Source organism: Pteropus alecto, unplaced genomic scaffold (assembly GCF_000325575.1).
Source record: "Pteropus alecto unplaced genomic scaffold, ASM32557v1 scaffold161, whole genome shotgun sequence".
Lineage (NCBI taxonomy): Eukaryota > Metazoa > Chordata > Mammalia > Chiroptera > Pteropodidae > Pteropus > Pteropus alecto.
Window position 1 is genome coordinate 5,355,455 of NW_006432943.1, and position 26,247 is coordinate 5,381,701.

General features: G+C 34.2%; 1 protein-coding gene and 1 pseudogene across 2 annotated transcripts in view; one reads left to right on the top strand and one right to left on the bottom strand.

Moving 5' to 3' along the window:
* CFAP299 (cilia and flagella associated protein 299) overlaps positions 1–26,247 on the bottom strand; it is a 503,911-nt gene that overhangs the window by 455,514 nt on the left and 22,150 nt on the right. The gene's annotated exons all lie outside the window — the stretch shown is intronic.
* Positions 4,555–4,806, top strand: LOC107195367 (annotated as a pseudogene).

The following is a 26,247-nucleotide window of genomic DNA, read 5'->3' on the forward strand; positions in this document are numbered from 1 at the left end:
AAAGCATAAAATGTTGGCTGGCTAGTTTTTCATTTCTCTGACCATTATTTATGATTCTCCTGTATGTACATATTAAATTGATTTTTCTTCTGTTAATCTAATCTCATGTCAATTTTATTATTAGTCCAGCTATAAAAACTTAAGAAGGATGTGGGGAAACTTTTTCGCTCTTCCTGACAATATACATGTTCTTTAGCCATTCATCTGTCGATATACACTTAGGTTGTTTCTCCATCTTGACTATTGTAAATAATGCTGCAGTGAACATGGGGAGACATATATATCTCTTCAGCATAGTGTTTTTGTTTCCTTTGGATATATTCCCAGAAGTAGAATTGCTAGATCATACAGTAGTTCTATTTTCAATTTTTTAAGGAAATGTCATACTGTTTTTCATAATGGCTGTACCAATTTGCAATCCCACAAATGGTACACAAGGGTCCCGTTTTCTACACATCCTCGCCAACAATTGTTATCTCTTATCGTTTTGATGATAGCCATCCTAACAGGCATGAGGTGATATCTCATTGTGATTTTGATTTGCGTCTCCCTAATGATTAGTAATGTTGAGTAACTTTGTCATGTACTGTCGGCTATTTATAGATCATCTTTGGAAAAGTGTCTATTCAGATCCTTTGCCCAATTTTTATTTGGATTATTTGCTTTTTGCTATCAGGTTATATGAGTTCTTTATATAATTTTGATATTAACCCCTTGTTAGATATATGATTTGCAAATATTCTCCCATTCTGTAGGTTGCCTATTCATTTTGACGATCATTTCTTTTGCTCTGTAGAAGGCTCTTTAGTTTGATATAGCCCCACTTGTTTATTTTTTTGCTTGTGCTTTAAGTGTCATATTCAAAAGTCATTGCCAAGATCTCAAGAAGACTTTTTTCCTATCTTTTCTACAAAGAGTTTTATTATTTTGGGCCTTATATTTAAGTCTTTAATCCACTTGAGTTCATTTTTATGAGTGGTATAAAATAGGAGTCCGGTTTCAGTTTTTACATGTGCATATCCAATTTTCCAGCACCATTTATTGAAGAAACTATCTTTTTTCCATTGGATAGTCCTGGCTCTCTTGTCAAATATTAGTTTACCATATAGAATGCTTCTTAAAATAAATGTTTTCAAGAAGGGCACATAAGTAAAAATATTTTCCAAACTTTGGCATATGTGCATATTTACCTTGTTCTTTACATATAGATGGCAGTTTGAGTTTTGCAGAAATGACTATGATGCCTATCTTATATATATTTTCATGAAAGGAATCTATTTTTTCTGCCTGGATACTTCTACTGTACATGTATACCAGACGGACATATTGATTATCTACTAACGCTTTATTCTACTTCATTATTTACATAGCCAGGGCAGGTTTGGCTGCCTGAAGACTATATCTGACTCATCATTTGATCCATGGTGCTCAGTCCTGGCACAGGATACTTACTCAATAAAAACTAGCTGAAGAAATAATTGAGTAAGTTAATTCCATTGAAGGAAAAAACAACAGGATGAGGAAAAAGAGAAAGTTGAAAAGTTCAAGACCTTGCAAGTAATTTCATTTGTAAAGAACTTAAGATATGCGTGTTAAGGTCTTGGGAATGCAGTTAAAAATGCAGCTCAGGACAATGTTGTGGATGGCTGTGCTGAGGATTTTTTCTTTTTTTTCAATTTGAGTAGCACCAGAAAAAAAAAATGCTTTGTAGATTAATAAGTGGAAAAACTATCTCCTAAACTAAAGAGGCCTGTTTCCCATCGGGTATGTAATATCGACAACTTTATAGAACACTGAATCATGGTGGATAGTTATGAGTACAGATTCAGTGGAATGAGAGTGTCATTCCAGAGTCATTGCATTATCTGTGTCCTCAAGCCCCAGGCAAGCTTTAAACAAGGCAGCGTTTCTTTAACTCTCTTTTATTATTTACGGAACCGATAACATGCTCTTTCATCATTGCATACTAGCCCTTAGGACTGCTGACTTTACATTTTTGTATTGTATCTCACTAAGATGGGAGGAAAAACCAACCTTGACATTCACTTCTCTAAGTCTTTCTAAAAAATGGTCTTTTACCAAACTGTACTAAATGACCGTTTCTATGGCATGTAGTTTTGCGGACAACTATAATCTCGAAAATTAATATATATATAGAATTTAGTTTCACAAAAGCCTTTCATATTTAGCAACATTTTTTTTGAAATGCCAGGATAAACCAGAAGTTTAAAGAAGACTAATTAGAACAGTGGGTTTTTTGAAGTTCTTGTTTTGTTTTGTTTTTGTGTAAAAGATGCCTTTGAGAATTGGATAAAAACTACTGACTCACTCACCCTCTGAAGTCCATTCATGGAGTTCCCCTCTCCACAAAGTTTGGGGAACCTAGGTTCAAAACTCGATTTGGCCTATATTGAATTATAGTTTTCTATAGAAAACTATAGTTTTCTATAGTTTTTTTTTCCTACTTAACTTTCTTATCTAAACATTTTAAGTAAGGGGAAGACAAGACAGAGGGAAATAAAAATTCATGGGGATATAAGATAAGTAATCAGTAATGTTAGTTATTTAGAAAGCTTCTATACCAAGAGCACAAAATGTTATAAAGTACTAGATATATTGGTTTCCTAATTTTTCAAACATAGAAATCAGTTTGAATTTAAACTGACTTAAAACTTAATTTTAGTTATTTATTCCACAAATGCTTATGAAAATCTATAAAGTACCATTCTAGGGATTATGGGGGAAGCAGAGGGACCAAAACACAGTCTGTGTCCTCAAGGAGACTATAATCTAATAGAGGTTCTATAAACCTTACATAAGTAATGATAATGCAAAACTGAATGTGACTTGGCATTTAAAAAATACAGATAATATAATATTATGTCATGAGATCCCAGAAGAACGGCGAATAGGGCTATCAAGGTGTACCACGGAAGGCTTCAAGAAGCGTTTCAGCTGGGCTTTGAATAATGGATAGGATTACATATGAGGAAATTAAGAAATAAGTCATCTTAGTGAGAAGAACAAAAACTGTACCAGGCACAGAGCAGGCCTCAACACATAACTATTCAATGAATGAACAAACAAAAGAATTTGAAAAGGTCAAGAAACAGGGCAGTCCAAAGCCCATGTGAAGCACAGGGAGCAGTTGGTTTTGGTGAAAGTCAATATGAAGGGGAGGGGCCAGGGAATTAAATAGGAAAAGCAGCCTGAAGCAATGGGTGAGGGAAAGCTGTCAAGGGGTTTTGAGCTAGAGAGAAGCAAAACCACTGTGTTTTAGTGAGAAGAAAAGAAGACGTAAAAATCTCAGGGCAGAGACAAGTGTGGAAACCTCTCTACATCACAACACGTCACCCTGCATCTCAGGTGCAAGCACTGGCAACACCCTTCAATGTGATGGAATATTAAATACAACTGGATCTCAAACTGCCACTCATATGTGAAACTAATCCTTCTGCAATAGTAAAAATGACCTACTATCGTCAAAATAGAAAATACACACACACACACACACATACACACACACACACACACACACACACACACACACACACAGAGTACCACCTCAAGGACGACCTAGAGCCACCACGAGGACATCAGTGCGTTCATCCTTGATCTCATGTCCCGGGACGGGACTATTTTACTGATGACGGTAAGCGGTTGTGAAAGAACTCCTGCCCCGGTGCTCTCCTTTTCCAAATGTCAATGTTATGAGCCTCTACCAAATCCCTGGCTTTAACGTCTACCCATGGGAGATCATTATAAATTAATTTTTAAGTCAATAATTATAACGAAATGATGCAGTTTATAAGACATTTACATATAAACTGGGTTGCTCATTATAACAGCATCTTTTGAGAACTGTCTTCATTTTACCCAAATCAGTGATTGATGGGATAAAGTTTATGGAAAGATCTTAAAATGTCATAGAGAAACTTGCTATACTTCTTTTATTTCTGATGGGCAAAAATGTGCAGATTTAGAATTTCACACAAAAACATAACCTTGCCATTTATACCTATGAGATTCTATATTATCTATGTCTGCTTTTATCACATTTTCAGCTCCATGTCCTAAATTACGAATCTTCGAGGAAAGGATAGTAGGTACTTTGTCAAAATCTAACAAAAAAATAATATATGTATATAAATGAAAATATGTACGAGGTAAATTACAATCAGAACACAGTCTTAACATATGCAGCAAATTCGCAATTTTAAATGGCAAAATCAAATGAACCATCATGAAGACATACCATAATTTGACGTTTCTGATATAATTTTTAATAACCTTAGGGTGTCTGTCAGGGCTCCTAAAATATGCATATCAACTGGTTTTCTAGCATTCATACTGATGACAATTTGTACTTGTCTTCAGCAACTTTTTTAAAAGAACGTTTTTTCAAAAAGCCAGTAGAGAGACCCTACTGACATGTGGCGCTTCGTGGGCAAGGAGTTGGTGTTTTACCAGGCCCTAGGCTTGAAGGTGTGCTCCAGGTGATCTCTGGCCCCCTCCGGCCCACTCCTCCACCTGCGTCCTCCCTCCTCTGGCAGGATGAGATGTGCAGGCCTGAGAGAAGGAGAACCTCCTGGCAACTGTGGGAACCGTAACTACGCTAATAGTGTATATAGTGTCTGTGAAGAAAAAAATGAGAGCCTTGCTGAAAGTCTGAGAAACAAAGTAACTGCTTTAAAAACTCTTTCTATTGAGATAGGTCATGAAGTTAAAAGTCTAAATAAATAATTATCTGAAATGGATTCACAATCTGATTCTACAACTGGGTTTCTATTACTATGGGAAAACTGATGATTTTACCTAGAGGAAGCCAAACAAAGTTGCTGTGCATATGATGCTGTTTTCATTGTTTGTTTGTTTGTTTGTTTGTTTGTTTTAGAGGGGTCATTAATTGGATTATTAAACTGAGGTGATGCAAGTAAATTTGAGTTTGAAATCTGTTGCAGCTTAATGGCATGAAGTATCACTTTGGTAAAAAATCAGCATCAAACCATTCTTAATTTTCAAATACCATGGCTTTTTCCATTGAAATTACAAAATTTTACTTGTTTTATGAATCACATTAGATAATACAGTGCTGCTTGAATACTGTGTCATAATGATTCATTTTGCCCCTTTTTGGGGAAGTATCAAGATGGCCTGAAGTCAATTGTTCTTACACTTGTTCTTCTGTTGTTTGCTGTCAGATTAAATATCAGTATAATAGTCTGTGTTCCATGTAAAGTACTTAGTGGGAAAATAACAAAATGCCTGGAGAGCCTAATGCTGAGCTAGTAGTAAACAAGTTTGTGATGGAATGGTAAATGTATTTTCCTGAACTGCCATCAATTCTAACAATGTACTCCCCAGCCCAGTCTTCCTTTATTTGGTTAAAATTGTAGGTAGATTTCTTTTCACCTACAATTTATTTTTCTAATAATTTATGATGATATGACTCTTCTTTGTCCCCCTTTGCTCAAGGATCACATTCTTTAATAAATCTTGTTATTTTGGGATATTTCTAATAGGGCACAAAATACATATGTACAGTACAGTTGTTTTATATTAACTTTATACATACCATTGACTTGGCTTACAATAGTTTTATAATTTTTGTTATTTAGATAAGCCATTTGGTTATCATTTGTGACAATAATGTGAAGCTAAAGTTGTTGCTAAACTATGAACAGAAAAAATGTTCAAGGAAAAAAAAATATTTAAAGCCAATAGAGAGAGAATGAGAAGAAACTACAGACGTGGAGAAAATATTTGCAAAAGACACATCTGATAAAAAACTGTTATCCAAAATATACGAAGAACTCTTAAAACAACAAGAAAACAAATGACTTGATTTAAAAACTAGGCCGAAGACCTTAACAGATAACTCACCAAAGAAGATATACAGATGTAAAATAAGCATATGAAAAGATGTTCCACATATGTCATCAGAAAAATGCAAATTAAAACAATAATAAGATACCACTACACACCTATTGCAATGGCCAAAATCCAAAATACTGACAATACCAAATGCTGATGAAGATATGAAAAAATAGAAACTTTCACTCATTGTTGGTAGGAATGCAAAATGATTCCTACAGTACAGCTACTTTGGAAGACAATTCGGCAGTTTCTTGCAAAACTTAGCATACTCTTACCATATAATCCAGCAATTGTATTCCTTGGCATTTACCAAAAAGAGCTGAAAACTTAGGTCCATACAAAAATATGCACGTGATTTTTACTCATAATTGTCAGCTTTAATCATAATTGTCAAAACTTAGCAGCAACCAAGATGTCCGTTAGTAGATGAAAGGGGTCATTAATTGGATTATTAAACTGAGGTGATGCAAGTAAATTTGAGTTTGAAATCTGTTGCAGCTTAATGGCATGAAGTATCACTTTGGTAAAAAATCAGCATCAAACCATTCTTAATTTTCAAATACCATGGCTTTTTCCATTGAAATTACAAAATTTTACTTGTTTTATGAATCACATTAGATAATACAGTGCTGCTTGAATACTGTGTCATAATGATTCATTTTGCCCCTTTTTGGGGAAGTATCAAGATGGCCTGAAGTCAATTGTTCTTACACTTGTTCTTCTGTTGTTTGCTGTCAGATTAAATATCAGTATAATAGTCTGTGTTCCATGTAAAGTACTTAGTGGGAAAATAACAAAATGCCTGGAGAGCCTAATGCTGAGCTAGTAGTAAACAAGTTTGTGATGGAATGGTAAATGTATTTTCCTGAACTGCCATCAATTCTAACAATGTACTCCCCAGCCCAGTCTTCCTTTATTTGGTTAAAATTGTAGGTAGATTTCTTTTCACCTACAATTTATTTTTCTAATAATTTATGATGATATGACTCTTCTTTGTCCCCCTTTGCTCAAGGATCACATTCTTTAATAAATCTTGTTATTTTGGCATATTTCTAATAGGGCACAAAATACATATGTACAGTACAGTTGTTTTATATTAACTTTATACATACCATTGACTTGGCTTACAATAGTTTTATAATTTTTGTTATTTAGATAAGCCATTTGGTTATCATTTGTGACAATAATGTGAAGCTAAAGTTGTTGCTAAACTATGAACAGAAAAAATGTTCAAGGAAAAAAAAATATTTAAAGCCAATAGAGAGAGAATGAGAAGAAACTACAGACGTGGAGAAAATATTTGCAAAAGACACATCTGATAAAAAACTGTTATCCAAAATATACGAAGAACTCTTAAAACAACAAGAAAACAAATGACTTGATTTAAAAACTAGGCCGAAGACCTTAACAGATAACTCACCAAAGAAGATATACAGATGTAAAATAAGCATATGAAAAGATGTTCCACATATGTCATCAGAAAAATGCAAATTAAAACAATAATAAGATACCACTACACACCTATTGCAATGGCCAAAATCCAAAATACTGACAATACCAAATGCTGATGAAGATATGAAAAAATAGAAACTTTCACTCATTGTTGGTAGGAATGCAAAATGATTCCTACAGTACAGCCACTTTGGAAGACAATTCGGCAGTTTCTTGCAAAACTTAGCATACTCTTACCATATAATCCAGCAATTGTATTCCTTGGCATTTACCAAAAAGAGCTGAAAACTTAGGTCCATACAAAAATATGCACGTGATTTTTACTCATAATTGTCAGCTTTAATCATAATTGTCAAAACTTAGCAGCAACCAAGATGTCCGTTAGTAGATGAATGGATAAACAAACTATGGTACATCCAGACAATGAAACATTCAGCACTCAAAAGAAATGAGCTATCTAGCCATGAAAAGACACAGAGAAAACTTAAATGCAAATTACTAAGTGAAAGAAGCCGATCTGAAAAAGGTACATACTGTTGTATGATTATAATAATGTGACATCTGGAAAAGGCAAAATTATGGAGTCAGTGATAAGATCAGTGGTTGCCAGGGGCTGCGGGGAAATGGATGAATAGGCAGAACACAGAGATTTTCAGGGCAGTGAAAACTCTGTAGGATACTATAATAATGGATATATGTCATTATACATTAGTTCGAACCCGCTGAATGTACAAAGTTCAGAGTGAATCATAATGTAAACAATAAATTTTGAGTGATGATGTGTCAATGTAGGTTCATCAACTGTAACAAATGTATCACTGTAGTGAGGGATGGTGATAGTGGGTGAGTCTATGCATGTGTAGGGGCAGGAGGTATAGAGGCAATTATATCTCCCTCTCAATTTTGCTGTGAACTTAAAACTCCTATAAAATATAAAGTCATTAATATAACATAATGTAATATATATAAAAAATAAAATTTAAAAATTTATTTCACTCAGATTTAATGTGCTGAGATAGGATTACTGTATATACAAATTAGTAATCCACTATACAAGTGGCAGTAATTTTTATGTGTGGTAAATGTTTATAAAAATATTTTTGTTTGGCCTTCTTTGCAGTATAGATTTATTTGGGAAAAATTCAGAAACAAAAAATCAGTAACAACTTCTAAGTCTCTTAATTCATGTTTTAGGCCTGAACCACACATTAGCTAATCCAGAAAAACTGGCAAATTTTCACTAGCTATGTTGTTAAGACCACAACTATAATATTACCAAGTAGTATTAATGGTAGAGTTATATTTTCATTTCTAAATTGACTTAATTTAGCAAATATTTATTGCACAACCACTACACTTTGGTTACATGAATTTTTTTAAAGTGCGACATGGTCCTTGTCTTCATAACTCCATTAATTTATCCATGTTCATTCAATACCACTACTGTCTCAGCACATCTGCATTCCAGTCACTGGCCTGGGTTGGCAGGGTCACAATGGTGAACCAAAAAGGCCAAGCCTCACTCTTTATGGCCCTTGACACGCAGATTAATGAAACTATTCACATAAAATATATATGTCAAAATGAAAAGTACATGTAATTAAAATAAATAGGTCAAGAAAGATGAAATTCCTTTAAGGTATCCCAAGAGTAGTTTCTTATGGATGCTGGGGGCTGGGGCAGGGCTAGAAATAGAAGATGGAACCTATTAGGATATAATACATATTCTTCAGACAGAGGATGGGGCAGGGAGGTTCTATGCCCCTTGACAATACTTAAGCCACAGCATTCCACCTGCATTTGTTTTATCTTCCTGAGTTGCACTTGTGATTTCATTTGCAAAAAGACTCTGCTGAAGGGGGAAAAAAAACTTAACATCTGCCTTTAAGAGAAGATATTTATGCTTGTTAGGAAGACAATGGACCATAGGCTGTTCCCTTAGTCAGAAGTAATTGGACCTAAGTCGATCACATTTTTTTCTGCTGGAAATCTGCAGTTGTGACTAACAACTTTTATCAGTTTCTGATTGCTTGAACAGCCAGGCCTATAAGGCTGCAACAGTCATTTTAGGGCATAACCACAGAGAAACAGAAGCAGGTTTGTAGTTAAAAACAAAAGAGAATGACAGATATGCAGATAAAAGCAGAAATCAGTGACTATGAGACTCTGCAGAGACAAGCAAGTAAACTTCGTTCCTGACTTTTGAGGTCCTGGATTCTGATGCCTCATGAAACCCAGCTATAAAATGGGCTTGTTTCTTTCATCCAAAATCTCTGTATCTATTCTACATAGTTCCTCCAGTTTCTTAGTCCCTTCATTGTCCCAGAGTTTCCTTCCTCTTTTTTATTTGCATTGAGTGAGTTTCAGGCTCAGAAGTCCGAATGTACAAACAGGATTTTACTATATGCAATAAGCTACATTTGCAGGTGTTAGCACCTGTCTGCACAGCTGCAAACATCTCCAGTTTCTGAATCCCACCCTACGAGCTATCACAGGTGAGCTCACACAGTCTTGCTATCTTCCACTCTGGTCCGTCTCAAGAATGCCTGCTGCTTGCACAATCATCTAAGGGTGAGGCATCAAAGCCACAGCTAACACCACAGTTAATGCCTAAGTAAATTAATGTCTGAGTCTACACTTGGATCTATGCTGATATCTGTGATACTGTGATTTACAATAAAAACATATATTTTATCTCTGTCTCCATTTCTGGCACAGAACTCCTAACACTCTTGGAATTTCCTGGAGCAATAAAAATCTTTTGTTATGCTAATAAGGTGACGTTTGGAAAGCATCTAAGGATGAGAATTGGTCCCTGACAGAACTAACCACATGATTAGAGGGTTGGAACTCTCAGTCCTACCCCCCAGATTTCCAGGGAGTGGAGAGAAGCTTAGGTTTGGATTAGTAGCCAATGACCAATGACTTAGTCAACCATGACTACCTAATGAAGCCTGCATTAAAAAAAAAAAAAAAAAAAAAGGACAGCTTGTAGGTCCTTTTGAAGAATGTAGAACCAGATCACTTCCATTTGCCACTTTGCCAGGCCCCATGCTCCAGGACAAAAGGAGCTCCTGTGTTCAGGACCTTGCCCTATTTTGTTCATCTGGCTTTTGATTCTTCATTTGACTGTCGATTCATACCTTTTAATATCCTTTGTAATAAATTGGTAATCTAGTGAGTAACCGGGTTTTCCTGAGTTCTGTGAGCCATTCTAGCAAGTTAATAGAACCCAAGAAGGAGGTTGTGGGAACCTCTCACTTATAGCCAGTTGGTCAGAGCACAGATAACAACTTGGACTTGCAACTGGCATCCTAAATTGGAGGGGATCTTTGGAACCTACAATTTGTAGCCATTTGGGCAGAAGCACAGGTAACAAAGTGGGTTTATGATTGGTGTCTGAAATGGAGGGTGACCTTGTGGGACTGAGCTCTTTACCTGTAGAATATGATGCTATCTCCAGATATACAGTGCCAGAATTGAGATGCATTCTCAGACACTCTCCTGGTGACTTAGAATTGCTTGTTGGTGTGGGAAAGCCTCCATGCACATGTTACAATTGGGTCCAGGAAACTCTTTCACAGTTCAATTCAACTCCTCCCGTTGTCTCTCAAACCCATTCCAATTAGACTTTTACCAGTATTATTGATGTCAATACATAGGTGGCTTTGGAATGCAAACAAGATTATTCAGATTCAAATCAACGTCTTCTCTAGCCTTTAAATTCTGCTGATTAACCTTAGTTATAAACCTAGAAATTTTTAAGAGTGTATTTAAGCAAACTGATTGACACTGGGTTCCATTTACAAAATTAAATACCTTTAAACATATTAAAATGTATTCATAAATTCGATATACTTGATTTACTTTTTAAATACTTCAATTGTCTTACTGGATAAAAAATTTTTAAGAACTTAAGTAATTTTTATACATTAAGTTTAAACATAAAAAGAGCAATCTTAGGTTCTCTTAAGTGTTCTAATACAATATATAAATTTAGAAACATTTATACATAAAACCACAATTTGTCAAAACCACAATGAAGTATCACCTGACACTTGTTAGAATGGCTATTATCAAAAAGACAATAAATAACAAGTGTTGCAGAGAATGTGGAGAAAAGGGAACACTCATATACTGTTGGTGGGGATGTAAATTGGTGCAACCACTATGTAAACGGTATGTAAGTTCCTCAAAAAAAATAAGAATAGAACTACCATTTGACCCAGAAATTCCTTTTCTGAATGTTTACCTGAAAAATATCAAAACACTTGTTTGTAAAGATATACATACCATATGTTCACTGCAGCATTATTTACAATAGATAAGACATGAAAACAACCTAAATGTTCACAGATGGATGACTTGAGAATGATGTGGAGCACACACACACTGGAATACTACTCGCTCATTAAAAAAGCTGAAGCATTGCCATTGCAACAACATAGATGGATCTTGACAGTATTATGCTAAGTGAAATAAGTCAGACAGAAAAGGACAAAAACTGGTGATTTCACTCACATGTGGAATATAAAACAAAAAGTAATAAACTAACAAAACAAACAAAAACAAACCCATAGATACAACAGAATGGTGGTTACCAGAGGGGAAAGAAGATGGAGGTAGAGCTAAACAGGTAAAGGGGTTCATATGGCAACAGAAAGAAATTAAACTTCAGGTGTGAACACGCAATACAGCACGCAGATGTCAAATTATAATGTTGTACACCTGAAAATTACATGATGTCATTAACCAATGTTACCCCCAAAATGTAATTTTTTTAATCAAAAAAAAATTTAAACATCACAAATTGAAACCAATTGCTCAATTACACATTTTAATTTGAAGTTACTAGGCTATTACTCCAAAGAACTAAAATTTACTCCTTTTAAGCAGATATAATAATAAATATGAACAGATTCTTCTTTAATACGCAAATATGAATAATATAATTTTGACTCTTAAACACTGCAATATTCCATTTTAAATCTGGAGGCTGAAAAATGCATTCCCATTAAGGAAGACAATCATGATCCCAATTAACTGAGATTAACCAGAGATTTGATAAGAGAATGAATAGACAGATGGGTAAATATGTGTCTGTGTCAAGGTGCCATTTCCTGATGTTCATAATCCAGCAAAGTTACATGTTGCTCATTCATTCCTCAGAATCCTCAATGGGAAAAAAATGTCTAGAAAGAATGTCCCTATTTCTCATACTGGACATTGTGCCTACACGGCTCACAGTTATCCTATTTAATACAAATCCTTTAGCCTCTCTCTCCAGAAAGCAATGTCCATGGCACCATACTTGCCAAATCAGAACGAATCTCTCCCTCTCCTGTGCTTCTGGAATATGTTGTTTATATTTCTCTTGTACTAGTTAGCACATCCTGCTTTATGCAATATATTTAGTTGAATTTATGTGTTACTCTGAACTGTAAGTTCCTTAATGGAAGGGGCTTTTCCATGCTTAATTTTATCTCAAAATGTGTTATGCAAAGCACATTTAATTAGTAGTAGCTTATAGCGAACATATATTTGTTTGAACTGCAAAGGTTTTATGACTAATTTAATAAGCAAAAAGAACTGAATGTTGATTAAGATTATTAATCAGAAAGCTTGGGGCAATTGAAATGCCCATTACAAGATTTTGCACAGGCAAGTCCTCTCAAATACAGAAGCAGCACCATATGAGACTAAAAGCATTGTAATGAGTTTGCCTGGGTATTAATAACTCTTCCATTTGCTAGCTGGGTGACCTGTGTAATCTCTCTGTGACTCAGTTTCTTATTCAATAAAAAGGGCCTAGTAAAAAGCTTCTGAAACTCACAAGATGATTATGAGGCTTAGATGAGGTAATACCTGCAGAACATTTAAACTAATATCTGTCATACAGAAAGCAAACCACTGCACAGAATACACCATAGATGATGCCCTCTGTATGCAGTGATAATGAGTGTTCAATAAATGTTATCTATTATTATCATATCAATATATAATTGTTCTCTCTCTTTACTATGAAGTGAAAGAAATCTAAATTATGAAATGCAAATAGAAATTGGGAAAAGAGAAATCTTATCCTAGAAAATAACATTCAAGGGCTCTTTGCCTGATAAACTTTCCCAAGGATCAGATGATATCACAGCAACAAAACAGTGGCAAAAAATGATGAAAGAATTCACATTTCTACTACCTTCACAAATTAAGAGTGCATAATACATAGCCCTAGGTTTTAAAAACTTTTTCATTGAATAAAAAATTAAGGAAAGTACCATTTAAAAAAAAAAAAAACAAGATAAATACTTTAGCAGGTTAATTGCTAAGTTTTAATTTAAAAACAGATTGTTTATAACTCTTTTATCTATTTGGATATTTTAGAAATATTTCTTACTAGAAGTACAAAGATTCAGATTAGCTCTAAACAAACTTTAGGCAGTAATAAGATTAAATGAGGACAGTTAATGAGTGAATTAAGCACCAAATGGCTATTTAAATTTCCTCTAAAGTAGTTATATTATTATTTTGTGTTTAACTTAATTGTGGAAGTTTTCAATATCCCATGTCACTCATGCCTTTCAGAACTCTGGATGTTCAAACTCCAAAGCTTATTTGAATTGTAAAGCTTTTATAATTCATGAGGCCACTGTTGAACTGTCTTAATTATGCATCAAACAGCCAAAGGAAATAACCATCTCTAATTACATACAATGCTGCTTTGGTGGACAGGAGCACTTAATTATGACATATACCCCATAGCATCACCAAATTTTACTGCAAACCTGGTCCTCATTTATGAAATACATATTCTCTTATGTTTTCCTAATAGAGATTATTACTTTTTGGAGCTCATTCTAATTCTAAATATTAACAAAAACATGTCAGTATCAATGGAGACTACTTCTCAACACATAAAACTTTTCCTTAGAATAGAAAAAAGAGACAAGAAGACCAAGGTTTGAATTCTGCTTTTGTCACTAACTCATTGAAAGACCTTAAGCTAATGATTAAATATTCTAAGTCTCAGTTTCCTTATCTGTGAAAAGAGAATTTTACCACCTCCCTGTGAATGAGATAATTTAGTGCAATGCCTGACCTTCCATCCGACAGTAGCTAGTATAATTTCCTGATTTATAACAGATTCAGAAAGCTCAGAAAAGAAAGAACACATATACTGAGATTTTCTACAAATGAACAGTTAAGAAATACTTTCGCCTTTCTGGTCCAATCAGTAATTCTTATTCTGTTAGGAGGAGATCAGCGATGCTTAGGAGAGCACCAGGTAGCCCTCTGATCTCTGCCTCTGCTGAATACTAGCATCTATCCTCGGATAAATACTCCCGTCTTCCAGATAACTCCACAAGAGTAGAAACAATATGCATAGAATCTCAGAGTCAGAAGAGTTTCAAAAAGAGATGCATGGTAGGTCCCTGTACTGGAGTGGAAAGACAAACCATCCAAGGCAGATGGCTATCTATTCCTAGTTTTAAAGATCTCCAAGGATTGAACTTCCCCATATTCCTTAGTTACCTGTTTCAATGTTTAATCCTTCCTTTACAGTCATGTCCATCTTTATGACCAACTGAACTTTTCTCTTGCTACAATTTAAAAGTATTTTGTTTTATTTGGTCTCCTGTGAAAGTAAAGAACATCTGTTCTGCATCTTCCATATAATAACCTTTCAAATACTTGAAGACAGTTAAATCACCCCTTAGTACTCTGTTCTCCAAGTTAAACAGTCCTGATCCCACGGAGCCCTCTCTTAGGAGCTAGTCCCCATTCCTTACATCACTTTTGCTGATCTTCGCTGGACCTTCTCCAGAGACTCCATATATTCTTTGCCAAATGCAAAGACTAAAATCGAACATAGCAATAATGCCAAATAAAGCAGAAGGATTACTTTTCACTTCTGTATCCCTCTCTTGATAAAACATTCCAAGTGGTGTGCTTGCCATTTTTTCCAAAAATATATTGCTCTTCCTAATCCTCTTTGCTTTGTAATCATATATACTATCATCTTGTGGTACCTTTCTCCAAGGCCCATATCAGATTTCAGGTGCTTCAAATAATCCCTCCCTGTCAGTAAGGACCAAATTTAGAAGCACACAGCTTCAGAACATTTTTCTATCTTCTACAAAAGCTAAAATAGTAAAGCTGTGAAAACAAAATCAAAATTCATATGATCCACAAAATAACCATCAATATCTACATCTTGATGACATTGTCGAAACACGTTTTCTTCACATGTATGTAGAAATCCATTTTCTTCAAACTTAAGAATGATATAATCTGACAGACTTTATAGGAGTATCTTGTAAACAAAAAGTAACAAAAGATTAAAATTTAAAGAATTTGTTGATAAATTTGTAAAAACAGTGAGTCCTCAGTACATTTTAAATTTGGTTTGAGTTTTGCAATTTTAATCTACAGTCCACTTTCTAATAACACACATTAAACATGCATTTTGATATCTGCTTGTTTTAAATGTTTGAATGTATTTATCAAGGGATATGTTCATAAGGGTTTTAGAGTCTCCAATAACTCTATTTTTTTATTTTGAAATATTATAAATAATTATAATGGAAACCAACTGAAATTTCTCATTTGTTTTCCTCTTTCTCTTTACCTTCATGAAGAGATCTATGTACAATTTCTCATTTCATAAACATGCTAAGCCAGAATTATATAGTTCTCTAACACATTTATTTATCAGTTGTTCATATTTTTAAGACACCGCTTAATGATTTATTGTTTAGGAATGCTGAAACTGAAAGATGTAAAAAGAAAAGTGTTACAATGATTTGAAGAAAAATAGTGAGAATACGTTTTCATTTTAGAAATTATTTTTTTTAAATAGAAAATATTTTTCCCAATTTCTCCTGTATTTTCAGAGCCTCTTTGGGGTATCTGCCATTCTTAACCATCCCCTCAAATAGCAGCATGCCATCAAGGGAATGTGTGGAGGAGAGGACAATATGCATCTCCGCTTTACAAATGAGCAAAAGCAAATATAACCCACTCTGTGATTCCTAATAACCTCATACTCAAGTTAATTTTACATTCTGACTGTCAAAAGACACTTTAAGGGAAAAGACAAACTACAAACTGGGAGAAGCTACTCGAAGTACACAAAACTGAAACAGGTATAAAGACAATATTCTTACAAGTAAGAAAAAACACAAATAACCCAGTAAAAATGGGCAAAAGATATGAATAGGCTTTTGACAAAAAAGAAACACATATGGCCAATAAACATACAAAGGGATTTTCAATTCGGTATCTTTAATAATTAGGAAGCATAAATCAAAACCATAATGAGAAGCCACTTTTACAATATTCGAATGTCAAAAATAAAAATAAATTCTGATTGTACAAGTATTAGACGGGATGTAGAGCCAAAAGATATTTTATTATTTAGTAGTAGGAAGGCAAATTGGTTCAACTACTCTGAAAGTAAGGTTAAACATTCACATAACTTACCACTGATATACCCCAGTGCATGGCATATGCCTAGGAGAAACTCTTGCATTAGGAGACATGTCCATAGCAGCTTTATTCATAATAGCAAAACCTATAAGCAACCCAAATCCCCATCAACAAGAATGTTAAAAACTCAGTGGTGATATAATCAATAGAATGCTATACAGAGGCAAAAATAAACTATAGCAACACACAACATGAATGATTCTTAGTAATAAAATATTATGTGAAAAAGTAAGTCCCAAAAAAGTACATATAGCAATGTAATCTCTTTGTAAACTCAAAACAATTAAAATTTAAAACTTATCTTTTAGGAACACATATAAATATAAAATTATATGAAAAGGAAAGCGAGAGAATAATGAAGGCAGAATTCAGATGTTGGTTAATTTGTGATTGCAAAAATTGCCCCAAAATGGGCTCAATCTTTCATACACCTCTCCCTATATCTATGCCCTTTGTAATATAATTTTGCACCTTCTTTTATAAAGCAATGAAGTCTATTTGTCTACCCCTTGAAGCTGGACTGGCCTTGTGACTTACTCTGGTGAATAGAATGGTACAGAAATGATAGTTTGAAGTCTAAGTCACTCTCCCTCAGATCCCTACCTCTGCCAGGAGAACATACTCAGGACCCACACTTACTGCCCCATACTCCTGGATGTTAAGAGATCACGTGGAGCAGAGTTGGGTCATCCCAGCCAAGGCCATCCCAGACCTCACCAAATGATCACAGACTCAGGAACAAGCACAGACAAGATTATCAGTTCCACAGCAGCAGGACTGTGCCCACTCAAATTGCACACTTATGAACTGAATATATGATTGTTGTTTTAAGCCACTAAGTTTTGAAGTCATTTTTAATACATGACTGATATACCTCGGGTTGGAGGAATCTGGGTTATACACTACATTCTTATTATTTTGTGTTCTACTCATTTTTTAAACCTGTATTTCCATTCATTGACATTGTCCACATATTGACAGTTTTAGTTATTCTGTTGTATTTCATCCTAGTGATAACACCAGTTTACTTAACCTCGTTACTCTCTCATTAGAGAGTACAGCAAAGTCACTCTGGTTTTCAAAATATTAACTTAGGGTAATATAAAATTTTTCTATTGTTGTTTACATTATCCTCTATAAAACCATCTAGATGTGGCAAAACAAACATCTGCCAGTAACCAACTGATAGCATAAGTAACTTAACTTCTCCATGCCTCATCATCATCACCCATATGATAGAGATAAGTGCATTTATCTTTCAAGATTGTTGTGGTAACCACATGTCATGCCCATTCATAGTTTTAACATAATAGATAATCATAAGTACATAGTAATATTGTGAAGGGTATCTCAAATATTGAATTTTGAAAAGTTTTCCTTTTCACACACTGATAAATATGAATGATACCTAATACTCATTTTGATTTAGGAATGGAGTGTGAACCTGACGCCTACCTGATGCAAACCTTAAAACAACCAACCCACGCCTCTACCTGAGGTTTAAGAGTCTGCCAAAGTAGGCCTTTTGACATTTTGGAAGCAAATGAATGAGATTTATTAAATAATCTGTGTGCTAAATGCTAACATCCCTATGTCTATTAAATCATTATTCCTGGTTCTTGTGTTTGATGTTACCTTTTTTTTTTTCCAGTTAAGACATGGCATATCCTGATGGGTAGGTATAGTAAAAGATATCCATATGTCACGGTTTTCGATCAGCTAATTAAAAAAAAACACGTGAGTTGATACTATTAAAAACTATTGTCAGGCTTAATACAATAACTACATCAGGGATATAGTTAATACCTTTTCAGGAGCTGGAAAATGTCTCTAAAATGAACAAAAATAATAAGCTATTCAGAAAATCAAAAAGGAAATTCTGACACATGCTACAACACAAATGAACCTTGAGGACACTGTGGTAAGTAAAATAAACCTGTCACAAAATAGACCATACTGTATGATTCCACTTATATGAAATATCTACAGCAATCAAATTCATAGTGACAGAAAGTAGAATGGTAGTTGCCACAGGGTTGGAGAGGGAGAAATAGGGAGTTTTGTTTAACATGTATAGCATTTCAGTTTTGCAAGATGAAAGTTTTGGAGACTGTTTGCACAATATTGTGAATACACTTAACAGTATCGAACTGTACACTTACAATACTTAAAATGGTAAATTTTATATAATATGTATTTATACCACAAATGTAAATTTTATCTAGATGTGGTATAGCATAGACTTTGGAAACATATAGATATCTGCCACTAACCAACTGTTGGTATATACACACACACACAAACGCATACACACATACATACACACACACATACATACTTGCTACATAACTGACCGGGAAGTCTGATTTAGGAACACTTTAGGAACAACTTGTTTAGGAACAAGTCACGTAGATGTGACTTTTTAAGTGATACATGTAAGTATAAGTTTTGGTAATATGATTATTTAAAATAATGTAGGTTCAAACTGTATGAGTTCAGTCACTCAATTCAGGCAAGGCATGGATACCATGCTTAGGATTCCACTGTCAAGGCTGGATAAACGTTTAGTGTTGCGAATTGAATGACAAATCATCTTGCTACTACGAATTGAATGACAAATCATCTTGCTACTACCTTGTCCATTATTCCATCTAGCAACTGGCACTCTCAAGTTTTGAATCAAAAAGTCATTTATTCAACTCATAGTTGAGAACCTACTATATCAGGCCCTATCATTGACTCTCTTGAGACAGTGGTTAGCAAGAGAAAAAAGATACCTGCTTACAAGTACCTCAGCATACAGCAATCAATCAATCAATTCAAACAAAAACATATCAGGTAATAAGAACTCAGAGAAAAGTAAAATAAAGCAATGTTGTGACAAGTGACTGGTTGGTTTAGACTGATGGTCTGGGGATACCTCTATTGTGAGGCAACATACTCACTGAAGTCTGAATGACAAAAAGGATTGATCATGCAGAAAAATTTACCAAACAAAAAGAACAGCCAGTACAGAGTCTATGGCAAGAACAAGATTCATGTTCTCAAAGAAAAATAACCAGAACTATCAGTTAATATTGAGAAAAAAAGAGGAAAATGATTAAAAACAGCAGAATCATTTTAAACCTATGGATAATAGCCTTGGACTCCACAAACAAACCATTGCCTCTACTCCAGCTCTTTTTGCTTAAAGATTATTAATTTATTATAAAGAGCAACAATCCCTATTAAAAGGGAATGTTTTGTTGCACCTGTGTAAACAAATTGTATTTATTTATTGCTGTGGGCTTTTCTAAAACTATTTAGAATTAGAATATTTTAAAATCACAGAAAAAAATTTTAAAGGAGTCCAGATTTATTCTTAGGCTGAGAAAGTTTGTTATCACTGTCCAAATCCAGGTGCAAAAACATTTTTGCTAATGTTACAAATTCACTACTTAAGAGAGAAAGGCTACCCAAACACACCTGCACCTTTTCAGAACTGATTTAATATTGTGTTAAAGTAAACATATAAAGGACATGAATGTTTAGTCATCAAGAAGCTCTATTGCCCAATTTACTACTTAGAGTGAACGAAACAAGCTACTTGGATCCTGATAAAGATAAATCTGCATTTCAAGATTTCCTTTCCAAACCCAATATTATCAGGTAGTACTCAATGCTTATATGAGTTCGCTTTAATATTTGCTTGGTTATATGACTTACATGATTGAGAATATACAGAATAATGTATAAAAAGAAGCTATGTTCTGAAGATAAGGCATGTAATGCCACATTTCATTATATGAGGTAAGGGAGTATAGTAAAGAGGCTCTAACACCAAACTACTTGGGCTTTCGCCCTCCTTCTGCCTCTTACTGGTTGTTTAAACTTGTATGTAAATGCTACATACTCAGTTTTTCCATCTGTAAAATGGAGATAATAGTAGTTATTATATCCACCAAGGTGGTTTATTTAAATCATTCCATGTCTTTTATCAGATCTTTTATCTAATAATTTGTAATCATCAAGTTAAGACTCATTAAACGTAAACTACAAGCTTCTCACGTAAGGCAGGATCCTGAGAAAATGTTATAAAAATCTCTCTGGTAAGAAATTCTGAAACTAGGAAACCACTGTGGGCTCTGGAACCCCTCTGTCTGGATTTGAATCTTCAGCTATGCATTAACTGAAGGACTTTAGGCATGTTTCTTACCTTCTCTGTGCCTCAATTTCATCATCAATGAAATGATTTTATGGATGGATCTGTGAGATTGTCATGCTAAGCGAAATAAGTCAGACAGAAAAAGTTGAGAACCATAATTACACTTATATGTGAGATATAAAACTGAAAGCAACAAATGAATAAGACAAACAAAAATTCATAGACACAGACAATAGTTTAGTGGTTAGCAGAGGGAAAGGGGGGAGAAGAGAGGTCAATACGGGTAAAAGGGGTCAAATGTATGGTGACAGAAGGAGATTTAACTTTGGGTAGTAAACACACAATGTGATATACATATGATATATTATTGAATTGTACACTTGAAACCTATATAATTTTATTAATCACTGTTGCCCCAATAAGTTTAAATTTTAAAAAATTAAATAAGTAAATGCTAATAAAAGCATTTAATACTAAATGTCTGAATCTTAGTATGGGTCAGTGATGTTAGCTATTTCTGTTATCACTTAAACAATGGAGGCATAAAGTAAAAATGGCTCTAACTAATTCAGCCAATGTGATATCAAAATATGAGTTACCCATACAATAGGTTTTGATTTCTCCAGGACAGAATCAAGCCTTTGTCCTCAAATAAACTTTTTCTGAGTTTTATCATTCTACTCATACTTGATACAGCTAAAACCAAAATGAATTCCACTTCTCCTTCATCGACCAGATTCTATTGCGTTTCTGCTCTGGTTTTTGCCCACTCTAAGCACAGGTCTCTGGCCTGGACTACAGATTTAGAAACAGCTGGGAATTGACTTGTTTTTTAGTTCTGTGAGTATGGGACCAGAGCTGTGATAATTGAGTGTGTTTTAATAAATCCTTAGACTCTTAAAATAGGTCTTATAAAAGACTAATTTAATCACAGAGGTGAAGAGGAGGCTGGGGTGGGGAGATGGTTAGAAGGCAAAGCCCTAAACAGAAGAGTTGTTATAGTAATACCAGGAGAAAGTGATTAGTAGATAATATTGGTGGAAAAATTAAAGAGACAAATCAAATAAGTTATTATTATCTAACCAAATCTAACAATAAATAATAAAGATAATAAACATGACCAAGTTGAGCTTACCCCAGGAATGCAAGAATGGTTTTGGTATTAGAAATTTCTTAAATGTCTTTCACAACTTTAATAAAGGGAGAAAAGCCATATGATCATTCATCTCAGTAAAACTGCATACAGACAGGAACATTCCATGTTAAACACATGCACGCATGCACACACGCACGCACGCACGCACTCGCACGCACACACACACACACACCACTACAAGCAGGGAAAGGGTAGACACTATCCTTCTAAAATCAAGAAAAACACAAAAAGGCCCACTTCAACACTTCTACTCACCCACATGCTGGAGTGCCTTACAAGGATAATTTTAAAAAAGAAATTAAGCAAAACAATTGAGAGAAAAGAATTAAAATATCATTATTTGCAAATGATATTATTACCTATATTGAAACCACAATCCCTCAATCTACTAGAAAATTATAAGGACTACAGTATATGTCTTTTTTTTTTTTACATTTCTGCAAAAATTTAAACATGATTTTTATAAAAAAAAAACATTTAAATAACTATGAAAGGAAGAATGCAAAGGAAATCAATTAACTATTCTAAGGCAGATGTGTGAGGAGGAGAGATATATAACCGAAAATGTGAAGATAAAGAAGAAAACATTTAAATTTTTCTTCATTAAAGAGGAGCCTAACAGGGACTCATGGTAATAGCACGCTATGCAATGAGGAGCATAATCAACTCAACTCTATGTTCTTGAGGTCCTTAAATTAAAAACAAATGTTTCATGTATTTGTATTAATACTTGGCTCATGTATTAATTTTTCTGAACAATTTCCTTCCCTCCTTCCATCACGTCTTCTAAATCATGCATTTGTCCTGATTCATCATTAGATTGGTGTTTTCCTCTCATCTCTTGAAATGAGTACTGCAGCCAGTGCATTTCTTTTAAGCTCACCCAGCATCCAGAGGATCATGGTAGTTAAAAATGCAGACAAAATGATTTCTGAGGCACCAATAGTATAACCTGACAGTTTCATTCACAGATTGTGAATAAAACATTGCTAATTGAATGCCACATTCTTTATAAAGTCAAAATTGTTTTTTTTAAAATTAACATCATTTGAAAACTTGAGAGTAATATAAAAACTACTGAATAATTTTGCTTTTAATTCACAGCATAATCCTCACCAGAAAAATAGAATATATGTCTCTACATCTAGTAGTCATTCTTAATGGTCTATAGCCCAGTTCTCTGTGTAGTAGAAAAGATGAGTAAGAGGTAGTAGGACAGGGGTGTGTGTGTGTGTGTGTGTGTGTGTGTGTGTGTGTTTCTGGGGTAGGGAGATTGTAGGGAACGGGAAAGAGAAAGTGTAAAAAAAGGAAACAATTCCTGAGAAGAAAAGAGTACTAGCTAGGTAAGACATATTGAATAAAGTCAACGTCAAGCAGATGCAAGGTCTCTTGAGTCTTAAAACCTATTTTATGAAAATCGTGATAAGGTCTTCTACCACATTATATTGAATGTCTCATCAGAGCAGGACCAAACAAAACAAGAGCAATGTCCATTCTTGAGACAAAATCTCTGTCTTCTTGAATTCTAATGAGGGAAAGAAACGAGGAAAAACAGACAGAACCATTTGGATGAACAGAAGAACAAACTGCAACATTTCTGATGGCTAATATTAATTTAAGACAATAGCTCAACATATTTGCTTAATAAGTAGTAATAAAAGATAAATTTTGATAGATAAAATTAGGTAATTTGATAGGGCTTTAAGTGTAAGGATAAAATTTCTTATTGATCCTACAGGGCAAGAGTGAAATAGGAAAGTTTTTTCTGTAAAACTTGGTATTATCATTATAAAATGATGATGGTGTGACTGTTCACTGTGCTATACTAGGTTCTCATCATGTGACTTCTTAGAGGGAAAAAGTATTTGAATTCTAATGGGGCTCAGTATACCCTACCCCAAAATGTGGCACCTTGGCATATTGAATATTTCAAACAGAAGCAAAAGGGTCACTTTCACCTCCTCCTTGCTCATCCTTCTTCTTTGAAACAGGTCATAAAACCCTCGAGTGAGAGTTGCCCTCCCTGTTCCCAAGGAAAAGAGCATCCTTATCTCCAAAGACAAAGGAACACTAAGAAGAATCTAAGAATGCAGCTCTTGCTAAGCTTCCCCCAGTTTACTACAATACTTCCTACGCCTTAACCTCTCATATCCCTCCATGACTGTCCACTCTTCATCAAAATAGCATAAAATACTCAGATCTGTTTTTTGAGTCTTTATTTACTCATGAAGCCTCCCGTGTTACATAAAATTTTTATTAAGAGGGTCGAGAAAAATTTCCCCTCTCCTATAGTTCTTAGAACCAGCAATCGCTACACTTATGGTCAGTGGTTCTGTTGTTCTAGATGGATTATAAATCATGTCATGTAAATATTTTACTCTTCAAATTATCTTCTCAAATCTGATTTGGGCCACTAACCTTAACTTCAGTTTCATTGCATTTCTCCAACCTTTACTTGTCCTTCTCTCCATCTTTTAAAATCTTACTGTCATGGGTTATTAATATTTCCCTTATGAACCACCTCAAATTCTTTTGTAGGAATGCATATTTTGGTAGCTGATAGAAAGAGGAAGGAATGGAGAGGGGAAAGAAAGCTGTTTCACAGAAGCATGATTTGGCAGCATGGTTTTAAAGGATGAAGAAAACTGAGATTGAGCAACCAAGTAAGAAATTGCAATAAATAAGTAGATCTGATGAAAAACTGGATAAGTAATGTAGAAAAGTGAAAAATGTGACTGTAGGAGAAAGTGTAAACAAAAGAGTTAGCAAAAATCCATCGTTAATTGCCTTTTAGAATTGCTCAAGTATATTTTGAAGATATTTTATAATACAAAGCTTATAGAGTGAAAAACAAATAGTACTGCCAGCATAAAAAAAAATGGTATTTTTGTATGGGGAGCACATCTGTAAGAGAAAAATAATGAGACTATTTATTTTTGGTATTTTATTATTGGTTTGACAATTTAATATTAAAAAACAGATATGGAGCCAAAAGTCCAGGAGAGAGATCAGGACTGTAGATCTGACTCAGGATAACTGAAAACATAAAAGTGGTTGAGATACAAAAATAATAGAAAATAAGAGGTGAAAAAAACGAAGATTGTCCTTTGAGAGATATCCAAGTTAATAAGAAAAAGGACAAAGGTACAGCAAAGATAGCAGACAACAGCAAACACAGAAGAAAAATGAGAGATTATAGGGTAATAAAAGTCAAAGGAAGGAAGCATTTCAAGAAATAGATATCCCAAATTGCTGTTAAAGGCATCAGCAGAGGTCAAAAAAGTCAGGTAGAAGTGAGAAGCCATCCTTGAATCTGCCTACACAGGGATTGTGAATGGCTATTGAATGCATCGACAAAATTTAAACCAAGGGCTAAATTAAGAACAAAAAATAAACAATCTAAATAATATTCTGAAGAAAAGGACTATAAAAATTTTTAACATATGAATTTTATTTGATTTTTGATTAACATTAACTGAACTATCAATAATATTGGATTTTGTCTACATAGTTTCTTCTTTGACTATTTTAAGCTCAAGGAGGCTAAGATCTATACTACGGCAATGGTAACAACATGTTAAATACAAAAATAATCAGTTTATCTAAGCAGTGGGTCCATTTGCTCTCTAAGTTAGAATTAACTGCATTTATGAACATGTTCATACAGGTATTCAACAAAAGAATAATATCAACATAGCTGAAGCTTAAACAACACAGTGTTAGGGGAGTCGACACCCTGTGCCGTCAAAAATCTACATATAACTTTTGCCTCTCCAAAACTTTAACTACTAATAAATAGCCTACTGTTGACCAGAGAAGCCTTAACAATAATACAAACAGTCGATTAACACAATTTTGTATGTTATGTTACATACTGTATCCTTACAATAAAATATGCTAAAGAAAACATTATTAAGAAAATCATAAAGAAAATACATTTACTGTACTTATTGAAAAAAACCCGCATACAAGTGGACCTGTGCAGTTCAAACCTGTGTTGTTCAAGGGTCAATTGCATATCAGTTATATATATAAGTTATATATATACTGATAGTACATAGATATCAATAGATAGATAGATAATGATGTTCTTTGAAATAATCAAGATGATCTAATTATTTGCTTGTTGAAA